This window comes from Choloepus didactylus, chromosome 4 (genome assembly GCF_015220235.1).
Source record: "Choloepus didactylus isolate mChoDid1 chromosome 4, mChoDid1.pri, whole genome shotgun sequence".
Lineage (NCBI taxonomy): Eukaryota > Metazoa > Chordata > Mammalia > Pilosa > Megalonychidae > Choloepus > Choloepus didactylus.
In genome coordinates, this window is record NC_051310.1 from 71,552,463 (window position 1) to 71,569,891 (window position 17,429).

The 17,429-nt window shown below is 37.6% G+C and overlaps 2 non-coding genes across 2 annotated transcripts; both read right to left on the minus strand.

Annotated features, from left to right (window-relative positions):
- Positions 1-6,118: 6,118 nt before the first annotated feature.
- On the minus strand, positions 6,119-6,186 carry LOC119533726. The gene has a single exon (XR_005216835.1). It is a non-coding gene; the product is annotated as a small nucleolar RNA SNORD64 (small nucleolar RNA).
- A 7,734-nt stretch (positions 6,187-13,920) lies between these two features.
- On the minus strand, positions 13,921-13,993 carry LOC119533735. Its single transcript, XR_005216844.1, has one exon. It is a non-coding gene; the product is annotated as a small nucleolar RNA SNORD107 (small nucleolar RNA).
- Between the last annotated feature and the right edge of the window lie 3,436 nt (positions 13,994-17,429).

A 17,429-nucleotide genomic window follows, 5' to 3' on the forward strand; every position in this document is an offset into this window, starting at 1 on the left:
CTGGCAACGTGGAATACGACTCCCGGGGAGGAATGTAGACCTGGCATCGTGGGACGGAGAACATCTTCTTGACCAAAAGGGGGATGTGAAAGGAAATGAAATAAGCTTCAGTGGCAGAGAGATTCCAAAAGGAGCCGAGAGGTCACTCTGGTGGGCACTCTTATGCACACTTTAGACAACCCTTTTTAGGTTCTAAAGAATTGGGGTAGCTGGTGGTGGATACCTGAAACTATCAAACTACAACCCAGAACCCATGAATCTCGAAGACAGTTGTATAAAAATGTAGCTTATGAGGGGTGACAATGGGATTGGGAAAGCCATAAGGACCACACTCCACTTTGTCTAGTTTATGGATGGATGAGCAGAAAAATAGGGGAAGGAAACAAACAGACAAAGGTACCCAGTGTTCTTTTTTACTTCAATTGTTCTTTTTCACTCTAATTATTATTCTTGTTATTTTTGTGTGTGTGCTAATGAAGGTGCCAGGGATTGATTTGGGTGATGAATGTACCACTATGTAATGGTACTGTAAACAATCAAAAGTACGATTTGTTTTGTATGACTGCGTGGTATGTGAATATATCTCAATAAAATGAAGATTAAAAAAAAAAAAAAAAAGAACTGTGTCCAAAGGGGAGGGAGGAGGGAGAAATGCAGCTAAAAACCAAAAATTGCGAAAGGCGGACCAACAGTTACAATGGCATTTCCACCATGTTGCACCTTGTCAGACAGTACTGATTTCATACACTGTATGTGTAGTGTTATATAAAATATTAAACTAGGTATTATACTGTAAAAGCACTTTCCTATAATATATATATACCACAACCAAAACATTAAGGTTCAGGATTCAATGAACCCAAAGGCTAGATCTAACATCTTCGTTCAAACAAAAATGGTTCTCTCCTAATAAATAATATATATTTACAGTGATGACTATATATCTAGAAAATTAATTTAACAGAAACTATGTAACATTTAACATGATAAATAAAAAGGTATAAAAATAGCCACCAGCCATAAACTGCTGCTGAGAGGCAATTTTATAATTCCACTGGCAAAAGGAAAAAAAAAAAGTCTACCTTTGTTTTACATTAGGATATTTGCCCCAAGAACACAGATCCATAACATCCGAACACAGAATAAAAATTGGGGGCCATGTTAAAACCTGTCTCTGCACACATGCATGTGTATCCAGCACACTGGAACTTCCTATCTTCTATCTCCTAAATCCAACTCTTATGAGCAAACAATAAAATTATAGGCAACAATTTAAATGGCAAAAAAAGTGTAAATTTTCAGCCATCAGCCATCTCTCTGCTTGATAACAGAATACTTTTGTCTATTATATACAGAATACAAAATACAGAACACAAAACCAAACCCAGCCCCAAACATTCAAGTGAAAAGCAGAGAGGCTGGACTGTTGTGCAAAAATTCCATGGTGAAAAGAAAACCTTGTATCTTATATACATTTTAACAGAAGCCATTTGCAGAATAATAGCAACATCCAAGACCTGCACACATAGACTAGCTTAATAAAATGTCCTCTTTATCAGCTATATACAGAACAGTCCACCCAAACCCACAACAATCCCAGGTATATTGTAATGCACATCACTTCAGAGGTGTTCTAACAATTCTTTCTAAAATCACTTATTATTTATTCTACCTTACTTTACAAAAAATACCATTTGCCATTTTAGCAATCAATACATCAGAAGTCACAAAGCAATTACTTATATTTGGTTACTTCAGACACAATATTCCTGATATCCACAATATTCTCAAAATCTACATATAAAACAATTATTTTTTCTCATTATTGTATTATACAACACTTTTCCATATTCGTTGCCTTTCAGCCACAAATAAACATTCAAAAAGTGAATACTGAATGGTGCATAGCCTTTAATAATGGCATAAGAATTCCTATTAACTTCTGTTCCAGAAGACAATTTTACCAAAATATCTTTAGAAGCATCCTTTGGAAACCAGCTGTTATCAGATCAACTATTAAAACATATTAATTCTAAATTTATGTTCAAAAATCTAGACGTTTGAGCTTGACTACTATATTCCAAGAAGGATTAAGCAAATAGGAGTAAGAAATAATATATTTGCCAAGTCATGATCTGGACGGCATTACGGCAAGAAATCTGGTGGTGTCCTGCTGCTGCCGGACTGGATGAATGAAGAGTGGGATCTGCAGAGCGGCTCTAAGCGGAGCCTTGGCTACAGGCCCTGAGAGTGACAGGAGGTTTCTTCCATATCAGTCCAGAAGGAAAAAGTGCTCAGGGTGCTTCAAAAGAATTAGAAAATCACCAATTTTATCAATGCAGGGAAGTCAACCTACACTCTTCTGCTTATCTTCATAAAGGAAAAAAAAAATTTGCAAGTATACCTTAAATCATCCTGGGTTACAATTACAATGTTTTCTCTGTAGAAATTTCTGGAGATTCTTAGGGCCCAGAGAATTAAAATGAACAGATGTCAAAAATCTATTTCTCGGAGGAAAAATAATCCATAAGTTTTTTTAATCTTCTATGATTTCCTTGTATTCTATTCAATCCAAGCCAAATTAAGTCTGGATTCCCTCTTCAGCTAGTATAGTAGGGAGAATGATTCTGACTATCCTTAAATATCTAGATCCTATACCAATTCCAAATCTGTACAAATCTCAACCCAAGTGGCTAATTTTATAAAACTTCTAACTAAAAATAGCCCCATAGAGGACTATAGAAAGCAATACTAAATTTCTTAATACTACTAAACTTAAGAACCAAATATAACCAGCAGAGCCACAAATAAACAAGTTATAACCAAGATATAGCCAAGCTAAGAATATGTTAAACATTCACCAAGAAAACAGGTATTTCCCAAACCTATACCCAGAAATCCAATGGTATAGGCCTGTCTGTGGACCATTTAAAATAATCCAGTGGTGAATTTAAAGCAAAACATATGCCTACGTGCAAAATAATGTAAATTATGCAGAATTCAGTAACTTTGTATGCAAACTAGGTAACCTTTCCCACAAGAGGATAATTAGAAATTACAATGTCTAAGAAATTAACACATTAACAATTCAGAGTGCATCTTCTCTTTACAATGGTCTTGTCAAACACCCACTTTTTTCTGAAAATTTTTTATTTATTTGCCTTTTTCTTAAGAGAAAATTAGTACAGATGATATATTAGGAAAATTACCAAAAATGAGCTTGTTTTCTCAAATAGAGAATTTAAATGCATTGTGTAATTGGTTCTTCATCAATGATATACTGAATCATATTCCCAAATAAATTGTAGGTGTCTTTCCCCCCAGGCTTTTGATCCCAATGGCTACTCTTAGTCATTCCTACTTTTTATTATCTTGCAAGAGAAAATGACTAGTGTTTTATGAAGTGGGCCCCCTCCCCTTAATCTGTAACAGGAGGGTCCCCTCCCCCTCAACCGGCAACGACTGCAAAGTAAAAAATGTTGTGTAAGCATTAAGCCCTGAGAAGGGAGTGAAACTGTACCGTTTTAGGGAGTGAGACTTGCGGTTGTACGCATTAGCCAAGCGTAACCGTTTCAACAATCAACTATTGCGCCGACCTTGAGAAAATTTCTCAACCTTGCTAAAAATCCTAAGCAACCAATAACTAACCGCCAACTCTACTTCTGTCAAAATAGCTTGCTTGCATTTTCAGAATGTGGTTTCTGCCTATATAAGTCTCAAGCACACTCAGTTCGGGGCTGCTCACTGAATCCCCTGTGTGGAGTGACTGTGAGCAGTCACTGGCCAGCTAATAAAGGCTCTTTAAATTCTGTTTGGCTGTCTCATACTTTAACTCGCGGGCACCGTAACATTTTACATCTATTGCTTCTTACAGAAGACAGCCTTTCAAAATCCGCTATTCATTTTCGCATTTATAAACATGCTATAAACATGGTATTTTACTATATTCTCCCGATTTGTATGCATTAAGAGTCATAAAAATAGCACTTTTCAGAAAATTTATTCTGACTATAACCCAGTTGCTTTCTAAGTATCATACCTAGACTAACAGCAACTAGGTCTTGTTACAAATCAGTTTCATACTGAGTCAGAAACAATGGCAGGACCCACTTCAAGGTGATTCTGATGTTCACTCAAGTTTAGGCTGCCTAGAAATGTGAAACCCTTTACTCATTCTAGTAACAACAGCCTAGTGTCAGTTGATTAGCCCATCTTGCTAATTACAATAATCTCAACATAGACATAATACTGCTCTTCTAGTTCTCAAGAAAAGGGACCAAAGCAAGCATGGAAAAACTGGCTAAGACCAATACTCTAAAAAAGAGACACCTATTGGCACATCAATGGCAATTTCTAACTGGTAATTACCAACACTGATCCAAAATTTTAACCTATTTATACATACTGCCAACAAATGGAATAATCCCAACATTACTTCCAATTCCCATTTCTTCCTCCACACTTGTACAACTAAAAGACAGGTCAAATCACTCTAACCTTGGTCTTTCTCTGATTCTCACCCCACAGTGTTCTCACCATCTATGGTTAATCTATGGTTAACTCACCAAACTGCCCCTCCCCATCCATTAGGTTGGCTGGGCCTCACATTCCCTTAGCAGGAATGAATATTATCAGTCTCATCATCAAGCCAATTCCCCAAAATGTTGTCTCCTTTCCTGGATTCTTATTTACATAAGACTATAAAGAAGAAGCACCCCTAGGAATGGGGTTAAAGGAACGGGGCTAAACAGCAACTACTACTGCGTCCCTTCCCCCAATAACGCCTGCCCACACGTTGCCATCAACCACCCAAGGTAAATGACTCCAAGTCAACACTGTACCTCAAAAGAATCCCACACTCATTCTTTGCCTTCCTCATTCAACGGTATCTTCTAGTCTAATTCAGATAGTAGGGAGGGTATTTCACTTCTTTCAATCCATTCAGCATATCCCTATAGGCCAGGATGGGGTGCACTAAGAGAAACTAAACAAATCTGAGAGGTTATACACTAAAATTTAAGGCAGGAAAACAGGGACTTAATAAGGCAAACAACTATAAAAGGACTTGTCCACCTCACTTAAAAAGAATGTTTAATCTTCTGAACCCCAACAGCTTTTCAGCATAAACCAATTACTTGTCTTATGATCCAAAAGTAACAAGACTCACATCAAACATTCAAATATGTATATATACACATACCCATGCAAACATGCACACACCCCATCAACAAATTAAGATAACTATTTAAAGACAAGATCTCGGTATATTCAACTAAGTTACCTTTGTTATAGAAGATCTTTTACAAACTACCTGTTTAATCTCTACTTCCCTCATAATAGCTACTCTAAGTAAAGCACAAGCACCTAATCATAGAATGCTAATAACAGATAACAAAAGACCTATTACTCACACAAGAAAAGATAAATATTATAGAACATAGTGAAATTAGAGACTTGGTTCCCATATCAATGTCATCACTGAAGAAATGCATGACATTTAACAAAACCTTTCATTTCTCTGGAACTCAAAATCAACAACTACAAAATGACAATTTCATCCCCTTAACTAAATCACAGAATTCTTGTAATCATCTATGCCTTGCCAAGATACAGAAAATGCTAACTAACTTATTACAGGAATAAATAAAGCCTCATTCCTTAATAAAACAATGCCTGACCAAAAAAATCTAGAAATCTCACATTCAGTAGTAAATGGAGAAGTTGCCTCAGAAAGGTCAGGAACTTGTCCTCAGGAAAGTCTGATAAAAGGATGAAATTGCAAAATACTAGTAATAGGAAAAAATGTGTATCACTTCCCAAATCCTTACTCTCTTAAAGTTATCACTTGAAACGGATAGTTGAGAGAAGACAAAGGTGAGATATACCAAAGCTACAAACATGGAAGATATTCTACAAAAAAAAAAAAGAAATTGTACTAATGGATTTAAAACTAACCTCCTCTACTGCACTGAAAAAACCTACAGCTCCATTACTTGCTACCCTGCTCAATTACTCACTACCCTACTCAATAAATATGGGAAAAACATTGTGAAATTTAGTCTAATAAACTGATCTTTAGAAAGTTTTTGTTCTGAGTCCCTTGGCTAACACTTAGACTGGACTTCAAAGTAATCACAATGAGCTTTCCCTTCATCAGGCTCAGTAAACATATCTCATCATAAATCCAGCCAAGATCTCACACAACCAGCACACCTCTATAAAGGGGTTCTTATGTGTAGACAGTATATCTCTACCCACAGACACTCCCCTGGCCTGGGAGAAAAAGATCAGCTTTATGTGACAACAACAATATCATTCAACTGACAAAGCACTAAGGGGAAAAAAACAAGGAAAAAAATCTAGACCAAAACCAAACCAAACCAAACCAAACCATCTGTCAGAACATTGAGATCTTAGACTTCTTCGAACTATATATAATATGATACTGTATTTCCACATGCAAATCATCCAATAAATCTAAATTGAAATACTCAAATGTCATCACAAACAAATTTCAAAAGCAGACATAACACAAAAAACTTTCTCCTTCCCCCAACAACTTATTATAAATTAATTTCAGGAACTAGATTACATTTACCACACCCAACAGAATACTTCAGGGTTAAGTATAAAACAAGATAATGGAAGAATAAATGAGGATGCCCAAACAAAATTAAGGCAGACCAAAGTGATGAAAAGCACAATGTAGAGCAACAGGCCAATTGATATACGGCAATTTGGAGGTTCTGAAGGAGGACTATGGTAAGTTCCAACATTTCTGACACAAGAACTGATGTGGTCCAATTAATACAATCCAAGTTTTTTTATCAAGAAAATAACAGAACCTGTGCTACTTTTCCTGATACATGTCTCTTTGTAGAAACAAAATTACTGACGTCAGGAACAGGTTTCTGTCAGATCCCAGAAAAAAAGAGTCTAACATATAGAAGGAATGTCTGATCCAGGGATCCCGCAGCTTATCTCATAGAAACCAGGTGCACCATAAACTAAGGGTTGAAGGCTGTTTTAGAGATTCCAGTCATAGTGGCGCCTCGACCCCAAAAGGCAGATAAGGCAAGATCAGATATGTCCATAAGATGAAAGACCACAAGCAAGCCAAAAGGCCTGCTTCCTCCACATAGATAATACAGCTGCACATCAAAGAAGAGTAGTGTGTTAGAACCCTAGCAACCAATCGGCTCAGAAGTTGATAAGCCCTCACCCACTCAAAGCACAAGACACCCTTCCCTCCCCACGTGGTTTTTTTTCTTTAAAAAATGCCGCTCCCAGAAAGAGAGCTGGAGCAGTTGTCTTTCTTTTCACTGGCCCCCACCTGCTTTCTTCCTCTAATAAATCTTAAACTTTCAAACTTACACTTTGACTCGCTGTGTTGTGTAGATTCTTGAACGACTCTGACCTAACAGTTTCCTTTCAACTATTTTTGTGACCAAAATGATCATATACAGGGATCTCTATAAATAGCTATATAAGCAACTTGCATGCATAGGATGGGAACAGAGAGCCCATAAAATCAAATATGCTACTATCTACCTCTCTAGATCATTTTGTAATCCTTATCAGATATAAAACAAAAAAAAATGATTCACACTCATCAAACCTCCAGTTAAATTAAAAACTTCTAGGAGGAATACCCAAGAGATTGCTAAATGTTTTTACTGCAGAGAAAAATGGGAATGAACAGGCTTTTTAAAATATCACTGAATGCTATTTGAATTTTAACTCTGTGAATGTCCTGTTTTTCTTTAAAATTATTTTAAGACAAAAGAAAAACTAACCAAGTAATGAGGCATCTTCTTGAACCTTAGGCACATAGTAGGAACCTTACTTTTTAAGATTAGTCTTTCTCAGAAAAGTAAATAAACCCAGATGAGTCTTTTCCTACTAACCATTTCTATTCCAAATTAGAATTTCTTAAATCAGGAGGCCAGGCAAAATGGCAGTATAAGGAGGTGTGGAATTTAGTCAATCCTCTAGAGAAACTAGTCAGGAACAACTAGTAAATAGCATGGAGCAACTGTCTGGGGGACATCTGTGACCAGACACACATAGTACACCAGACTGGAATGGGTGAAAGGGCCTGAAAATGCAGCACAGAACTGTAAGTAAAGCCCCAATGGCAAAGGCAGGCTCCCCTCCCCCACTGACAGGCTGAACTGGAACACTACCCTGTGGGGGGAAAAAGCAGTCTCTGCTAGGAACAAGGGAAGGTAGCCTAACCAAGTTCCAACTGGACTACTAAATATAAGCTAAGAGCAGAGATAAACCCAGAGCAAGCAGGAAAGGAACCGTAGGGGCTCTCCTGGTAGAGGGGTGGTGGGGCTGACAGAAAAAAATAATAATAAATAAAAACAGGGGCTTTTGGAGTTGGCTGAGCTCAGAATACTGGAAAAGGGCTGCCTCCCAAGAAAAGTGCCACACAGACCCGGGTATCAACTCCAGCTACTGACTGGCGAAAATGGGGTGTTGGGGTCTGGTTCTAAAAAGAGAATTTCCTTCTTTTTTCTTTTTGTTTTAAATCTCATCCTAAGTAGCTCATTAGAGAAAGCCGCAGGCATTTGCAATTGACAGTGCTGACCAGGCCCGGATGGAGTTAAGATAGAAAGACAATGGAAAAGTCAAGTGAAGGAGCTATTTCCGTAAAGGGCATAACTTCCATAAGAAAAGAGGGGGCAGGGCACACCTCAAGTAGTGGCCCTCCCTTAGAGAATTCAGTCACCAAGACCTGGGGAAAACAGAAAAGCTTGGCTTCTGACTCACCCTCTGTCCCTGGCAGGAACAGAATCTGTTGAGAATTAAAGGCACCACACTTCTTCATGCTAGTGGGGTGCTGTGGGCTAACAAGTGTCACCTGGTAGGCAAGACAGGAAAAGCACAAAGTCTAGATGCTCACAAGAAAGTGTGACACTATCTGCTGGGTCTCCTCCTCAGGAAACTTGATACTGATTACGCCCTCTTCCTGAGACCTGAGTGCCTCTGTTCTAGGAAAATTTGATTGGGGTTATCAATGAAACCAGATGCTTACACAACAAAAAAATTACAAATCACACTAGGAAAAACAAAGATGTGGCCCAGTCAAACGATCTGACTTACACTTCAAATGTGATATGAGTTAAAACAACTAATTAAAGATGTTAAAACAAATATGCTAAAAGAGAGGCTAAACCTGCTTATAATTGTGCCTAAGAGTCTCCCTGAGTGCCTCTTTGTTGCTCAGATGTGGCCCTCTCTTTCTTTCTAAGGCAACCTGGCAGGTGAACTCACTGCCCTCCCCCCTACATGGGACCTGACTCCCAGGGGTGTAAATCTCCCGAGCAACGCAGGATATGACTCATGGGGATGAATCTGGACCTGGCATTGTGAGACTGAGAACATCTGTTTCAGTGGCTGAGAGATTCCAAATAGAGTGGAGAGGTCACTCATCACTATATAGATAACCCTTTTTTGGTTTTAATGCATTGGAATAGCTAAAAGTAAATACCTGAATCTATCAAACTGCAACCCAGTAGCCTTGACTCTTGAATATGATTGTATAACAATGTAGCTTACAAGGGGTGACTGTGTGATTGTGAAAGCCTTGCGGCTAACACTCCCTTTATCCAATATATGGATGGATAAGTGTAAAAGTGGGGACAAAAACTAAATGAAAAATTGAGTGGGATGGGGGGATGATTTGAGTGTTCTTTTTTACTTTTATTTATTCTTATTCTGGTGTAAGGAAAATGTTCAGAGATGGATTGGGGTGATGAATGCATAAGTAGCTGATGGTACTGTGAACAGCTGATTGTACACCATGGATGACTGTATGGTATGTGAATACATCTCAATAAAACTGAATTTAATTAAAAAAACAAATTTACTAAATCAATTCAAAAATCAAATCAACAATTTGTGGCAAGATGTAGCAAGAGATGAAAAGGATACAACAAGAATACACTGAGCAACCACAAGGAAAAACTCAGAAGTTTGAAAAAAGTTATGGAAATGAAAGGCACAACAGAAGAGATTAAAAATACAATGGAGACATATAACAGCAGGCAGAAGAAAAGATTCAAGAGCTAATGGACAGGACATCTGAAATCTGAACAGATAGGGAAAAGAATGTAAAAATATCAGCAGGGTCCCACAGAACCGAATGACAACAGGAAGCACACGAATACATGTGTCATGGGTATCCCAGAAGGAGAAGATAAGGGAAAAAGGGCAGAAAGAATAATTGACTGTGAGTGAACTTGAAAGAGGAAGGCAAGGGACACATGACACCAGAAGGAAAGATAAAAGATACAGACTGGGATTGCATAACTTAGCAAAGCCTCGAGTGGTCAATGATGGTGATTAAATGTACAAATATTACAATGTTTTTACATGAGGGAGAATAATTTAATGTCAACATTGCAAGGTGTTGAAAATTGGATGGTAGAGGGGGAAAAACACTCAATAAAAACTCGAGTCTACAGTTAACAGTAACACTATAATATGCTTCCATTAACTGTAACAAAGGCAATGTACCAAAGCTAAATGTCTGTAAGGAGAATATAAGGGAGTGTTACGGAATTCTTGGTGGCAGTGTTTTTGTCTGACATCTTCATTGTATTTGTTTTAATTTCTTTTATTCTTCATTTTATTCTCTTTTAACACTTTCTTTCAGAAGAAATGGAAATGACCTAATATAGATTGCTGTGGTGAATGTGTAAATATGTGATTACACTGGTAATCATTGGTTGTTTACTTAGGATGGATTATATGTTATGTGAATAAAGTGCTTAAAAAATAAACAAGTGCTGGAGAAAATGTGGAGTGAGGGATGTACCTATTCACTCTTGGTGGAGAAGTAGTACGGTGCAAAGGACAGTGTGGTGGTTCCACAGGAAGCTAAGTATGGGGTTGCCATGTGGTCCTGCAACCCCGTGTGGTCCTGCAACTCCGTTATGGGTATATACTTGGAAGAACTGAGAGCAGGGACAGGAATGGACATTTGCACACTGGTGTTTATGGTGGCAGTATTCACAATTTGCAATGGAGGTGGCCTAAGAGTACATCAACTGATAAATGGAATGGTGAACTGTGGTGTGCACATACAATGGACTATTGAGCAGTGGCGGAAAGGAATGAAATGTTGAGGTTTGCAACTGGGTGAATATGTTGAGTGAAATAACCCAGAATCAAAAAGGCAAACATTACAATGCCTCACTAATATGGACTAACTATAATGTGCAAGCTCTGAGAACTGAATCTGAGGGCATGGGTTATCCAGGGAAGGCTTACTGTAAAGGTTCCTAAATTGTAAGCTCTTACAGCAGTCCCATCTATTCATGAGTTGTAATGGTTATTTCTAAATTTTGAGATGCTGAGCTGTTTGTGTATAACCTGGTCAGTCCCTGAAACCTCCGGTATCTGTGTGACGCCCGAGACTCAGAGCCAGAGTTCAGCAGCTATGAACGTCATTATTATCCCTTACAGCAACTGTTAATGAAGCTGAAAGAAATCAGACTTCAATTAGAGATAGAAAGTAATGGCCTTGGTTAGGACTAAGGAAAATCAGACAAAAGGGTCAAGGATGATATTGACCAGTTTGGAAATCTCAACTTCTGTTTGAGACCAAAGGAAGAAATGTTTATTTGATGGAAAACGTTTATTTAGTGGAAAATTTTCTGTAGCACACCAAATAATTTAACTCGTATGGTCAGTTTATTGAAACACCATAATTACATGGACCCTTGACTAGGGAGTAAGATGTGGTTGGGTTTGTACAGGTTTGAGTGAAGCCCTGATCCATCACAGGGTAATTTGGGCAGAGAATAAATAGTATTTGTAATGATCCCTTGAGGGACTGGGGAAAAATATGGAAATATTAAACTTCCCCACCTGCAGAATTCCTGATAGTCTCATATGCATTGGGGACTACCAGTTTGGTAGGTCAAGCCCTTGATCTTCGCGATTGCCCTTTATGAACTTGTTACTGCAAAGAGTCACCCCCAGAGAACCTCTTTTGTTGCTCAGAAGTGGCCTCTAAGCCAATGTGACAGATGGACTTGCTAACTTCTCCCCTATATAGGACATGACTTAGGGGCATGAGCTTGGCCCTGGCATCGTGGGATTGAGAAAGCCTTCTGGACCAAAAGAGGGAAGAGAAACAAACAAAAGTTTCAGTGGCTTAGAGATTTTAAATGGAGTCAAGGGTTCACTACGGAGGTTATTCTTGGGTATCTTTTTACTTTTTAGTGTATTAGAATAGCTACAAGGAAATACCTGAAAATGTTGTTCTGTACTTCAATATCCCTGATTCTTGAAAACGATCGTGTATCTATATAGCTTATACACAGTGTGCCTGTGTAATTGTGAAAACCTGGTGGCTCACATTCCCTTTATCCAGTTTATGGACAGATGAGGAGAAAAATGGGGGCAAAAAGTAAATGAATAACTGGGGGGGGGGTAGGGTATGGAATATTTTGAGTGTTCTTTTATCTTTATTCTTCTTTTTCAGAGTAATGAAAATGTTCAAAAATTGATTGTGGTAATGAATGTACAACTATATGATGGCTCTGTGAACAATTAATTGTACACTCTAGATGACTGTATGGTATGTGAATATAGCTCAATAAAACTGCATTAAAATAAAACATCTCCTAACATACTATATAATTTACTTATTATGCTCACTGCTTATGTCTGTATCCCCTGCTCTGTATATTATTTAATATAAAATTATATAATTCCTATAAAAAATAATTTCTTAAATCACAGGCAAGGATCAGTATGGATTTCAGTGCCCAGTGAGATGACACTGAAAGTGGAAGGAACTAGTAGAACTGTTTCTCCTAGTGTGCAACGCCTTCACCAAAGAGGAAGGACACCACAGCCACCATGGCATAATCCTTGTAGTACAAAGCAGACGTCACTTCAGAAGTGTTCACCTCCTAGTCCCCAAGTTTACTGAACTATCCCAGAAACAATTCCCTGTGCTCTCCCACAATAATAGTCCACATTTGCTGTTTGTAGATAAGCTTGCCAAGTGATCATCATCTCAGCCCTTTAACAACCTGAACATCTAAAGTACTCCCTGCTTTCCCTTTTCTGTACTTAACAATATCCTTGGGACTGCATCTCAGATCTTTTTCTTCTGTTAGACCTTCCCCATCTCACTAAGGAAGAGTGGACCTCTCACTCTTCTGAACTCAAATATCATGCATTTATTTCCACTTTTTAACCAAAATGAATAAAACTAGCCTCCACAAATCCACTGTAAATATCATGACAAAGTACTTAACATTACTACCACAAGTGATAGGCCTAGATTCTATTCAGAGATGTTTCACCAAGGTAGCAACTGCAAAAGATCTAAAAACTTGTTTTCCACCGTAATAAGTTATTTTATTATAAATGCCTTTGCATTCAATCACTTACGATGTTTCAAAAATCTACTGTGACAGGCTCTGTTCTAGATGATCAATAGACAAGTGAAGGAAAAATATCAACTGTACTCAAATACAAACAGTATCCATGTAAAGGAATTTAGCACACCCAGTGTTCCATAATGTAAGCTCCATAGGTATCAGTTTCCTTCCTTCCTGGACATCACTCAACACCCTAGAACTCTGGGACTCAATCTTTGACCCAAGGGGTGGTAGTCTCAATTTAGCAAGGGTGTGTCCAAGTTCATCTCACCAAATACGCATGCCTCCTGTGATCCAAGGAAGAACTTCTGTTTTGCTTTCGACAATATACAAACCATAAAAAAAGAAAGAAAAAAGAATTAGCTCAGAATATTGATAAAAATAAGATATTTGAGTCATTACCAGAGTGTAATCTATAAGTACTCTACTTTTTCATGTTTTCACATGTTAAGCCTAGATTTTTACTGATAAAAAGGTGCTCTGAAAGTTTGGTGAGGCTTACTGACTGGATTTCAGAGTGTCATTTAAGCTCAAATTTTAATATCATCACGTTCAAACAAGGTCCAATGTCATCATAAATCTAGCCAAGGCCTCTGCAATAAACTTGCACTTTTCTTTACAATGTTATTTTACCTGGTTTTCAACTTCATTGAAACACTACTTGATGGGACCCATTCTGGTTGTCAGCAAATTCAGTACTCAAATTCTTTTCCTTTCAAAGTCATCACCTACACAGGCAAAAGTACATCATGTAAGACTGAAAAGTTGCAACCCATAAATATCGCATCTCAGGCTGAGATGTCATTCTACCAGTACAAAAAATCCCATGATAATATGCACTGCTGTACTCACTTAAAAACATCCAAGTACTGAATATTATTATGTGTATGGTCAGTACCACAGGTAATGGAACACAAGGATGAGGAAAGGCGAAATCTATCAATGCATTACCAACTGAATAATATACATTTTTAAAATGTACCTCATATAGTAAAGTCTAACTACTTGAAAAAATCAATAAAGATTTATTTGAAGTAAACACATTACATGAAGATAAGGTTTTCCTAATCTTTGAAACAAGATTATGAAAACTCTACAAATAGCACTGTTATCAAATTACAATTTCTACTACAAGTAAAAATCTGTAAGAAACAAACATCAGTACATTAATTACAAACCCCTAAATCTTAACTCCATTTCATGAAGAACCGATAACTTTATGAAGGTGGGAGGCTACCTAAGAGACTTATACAATTATTTTGTATCAAATCCAGTTTACCTATCATATATATATAGAAAACCAGATTTATTGACAAATTATAAGGTAGCATAACAATTAAAACCCAGAATTTCTGAAACTTCTGAAAAACCACAATGAAAACCTATACTCAATAGGGAACGTAATATGTATAATTATGAAGTCATAGTTAATAAATGTGTTTCAGGCAAATCTCACTTCACTTCATTTCACAGATATTGCATTTTTTTTTTACAAATTGAGTGTTTCTGGCAACCCTGTTATCGAGCAAGTCTATTGGCACCATTTTTCCAACAGCATATACTCACTTCGTGTTTCTGTCACAGTTCGGTAATTCTCAAAATATGTCAAGCTTTTCCCCTATATCCTTTATGGTGATCTGTGATCTTTGATGTAACTATTGTCATTGTATTGGAGAACCACAAACTGTGCCCATATAAGAGACTGCACTTAATCGATAAATGGTGTGTGTTCTGATTGATCCATCAATCAATCATTCCCTGATCTCTCTCCCTCTCCACTCCAAGACACACTATTGAAATTAGGCCAACTAATAACCCTACAATGTTCAAGTGTAAAGAGTTGTACGTTTCTCACTTTAAATAAAAAGCTAGAAACGATTAAGCTTAATGAGGAAGGCATGCTGAAAGCCAAGAACGCAGAAAGCTAGGCCTCTTAAGCCACACAGTTAGCCATGCTGTGAATGTAAAGGAAAAGTTGCTGAAGAAAATGAAAAGTGCTACTTCAGTAAACACACAAATGATAAGAAAGCAAAACAACCTTGTTGCTGTTATGGAGAAAGTTTTAGTGGTCTGGATAAATCAAACCAGCCACAACATAATCGAGAGCAAGGCCCCAAATTGAAGGCTGAAAGAAGTGAGGACTGCAGAAGCAGTATGAACCTAGCACAGATTGGTTCATGAGATTTAAGGAAAGAAGCCATCTCAACATAGAAATGTAGGGTGAAACAACAACTGCTGATGTAGAAGATTCAACAAGTTATCTAGAAGATCTAATTAAGATAATTGATGAAGGTGGTTACATGAAACATATTTGCAATGTACAGTGTAGATCAAACAGCCTTCTACTGGAAGAAGATGCCATCTAGGACTTTCTTAGCTCGACAGGAAAAGTCAATGCCTGGATTCAAAGCTTCAAAGGACAGGCTGACTCTGGTTAGGGGCTAATATAGCTGGTGACTTAAGTTGAAGCCAATGCTCATTACCATTCCAAAAATCCTACGGCCCTTAAGAATTGTGTTAAATCTACTCTGCCTGTGCTCTATAAATGGAACAACAGAGCCTGGATGACAGCATATGTGTAAACACCATGGCTTACAGGATATTTTAAGCCCACTGTTGAGACCTACTATCCCCCAAAGATTCCTTTCAAAGTATTACTGCTAATTGACAATGTACCTGGAGAAGCAAGAGCTCTGATGGAGATGTACAATGAGGTTAATCAAATGTGAAGCAAGACCCTGTGACAGGTAAAAGATTATAACTAGCTGAAGGCTCAGGTGACGGTTAGCATGTTTTAGCAATGTATTTTTTTCATTAAGGTATATGCATGTTGTTTTTTAGATATAATGGTATTCCCCACATAATAAACTACAGTATGGAATAAACATAACTTTTATATATACAGGAAAACCAAAAACTTCGTGTGAGTTGCTTTCTTGCAATATCCCCTTTATTGCCGTGGTCTGGAAGCAGACCCGCAGTTATCTCTGAGATATGCCTGTACCATAAAAACCAGGAAGTTGTTGTCTAGACTTGTTTTCAATGAGACACACTCATATGAGAACAGGAATGCAGGAAGAATTCTAAGGGACACCAAGCATTCAGTGTTAAAAATATTTGGAAACCATTATGTCCCTTATGGAAACCTGCAGACGCTTAGATATAGCAAGTCATCTCTTTTCATACATGGCCCATAAACAATCATAGTTCTCATAAAATTCCAGGAAGTTCTATACTAAAAATGACAGCAACAACCAAAAGTCATTGGAAGCAAGCATTTTGCGGAATCTGGAATTCTTGTCATTCACACCTTTAACTTAAATTAGAGGCCATGTTTAACAGAATAAGTCTTTGTTAATATGTATTCTTCATATAAATACACTGCTAAAATCAGCAGACCTACAGTATAATGAATATGATGAATACTTTCCTCCCCCAGATGACAAAGGAAAAACTGCCACAGATTATTGGGACAAGTGGGTTCCCACAGCCAACTGGGCGAAAACACCACTCCTTACATGCCAAGCACATATTGTTTCTAGAACAGAAGTATCTGTCACAGAATCAATTTCATTTTAATAGATGACTGGGACTTTAATAAAGCTTACGAAGGTTTTCTTTTTAAGCATTTCACAAACTCAGAAAAAAGTGGAATCACAACTGTATTATACAACTCTCCAAACCAACTAAGTTTTCTCTACTTTGTTTTATTTACCTCAGTTCATGGCCATGAATCCTAGGTCCTACTGGCAGAGACTGGATATTGTTGGTGATAACTGTACATGCTCTGGAAGTCACTTTTCCTTATGTGACCACCACTTGCGTGGACATGACTGAAGAGCTGGAAAAGGTGGCATACACAAAACTCTGCAGGTAAATCTATGGAGAAAATATAATCCCAATCAGTATCAATGTTAGGTTTACTCAGGAGTTATCAATTTCTAACTACAGAACTTAACAAGCTAAGACCTAAAATCAATGGGTGCTTCACAAATTGCCTACTGTAATGACCCTGAA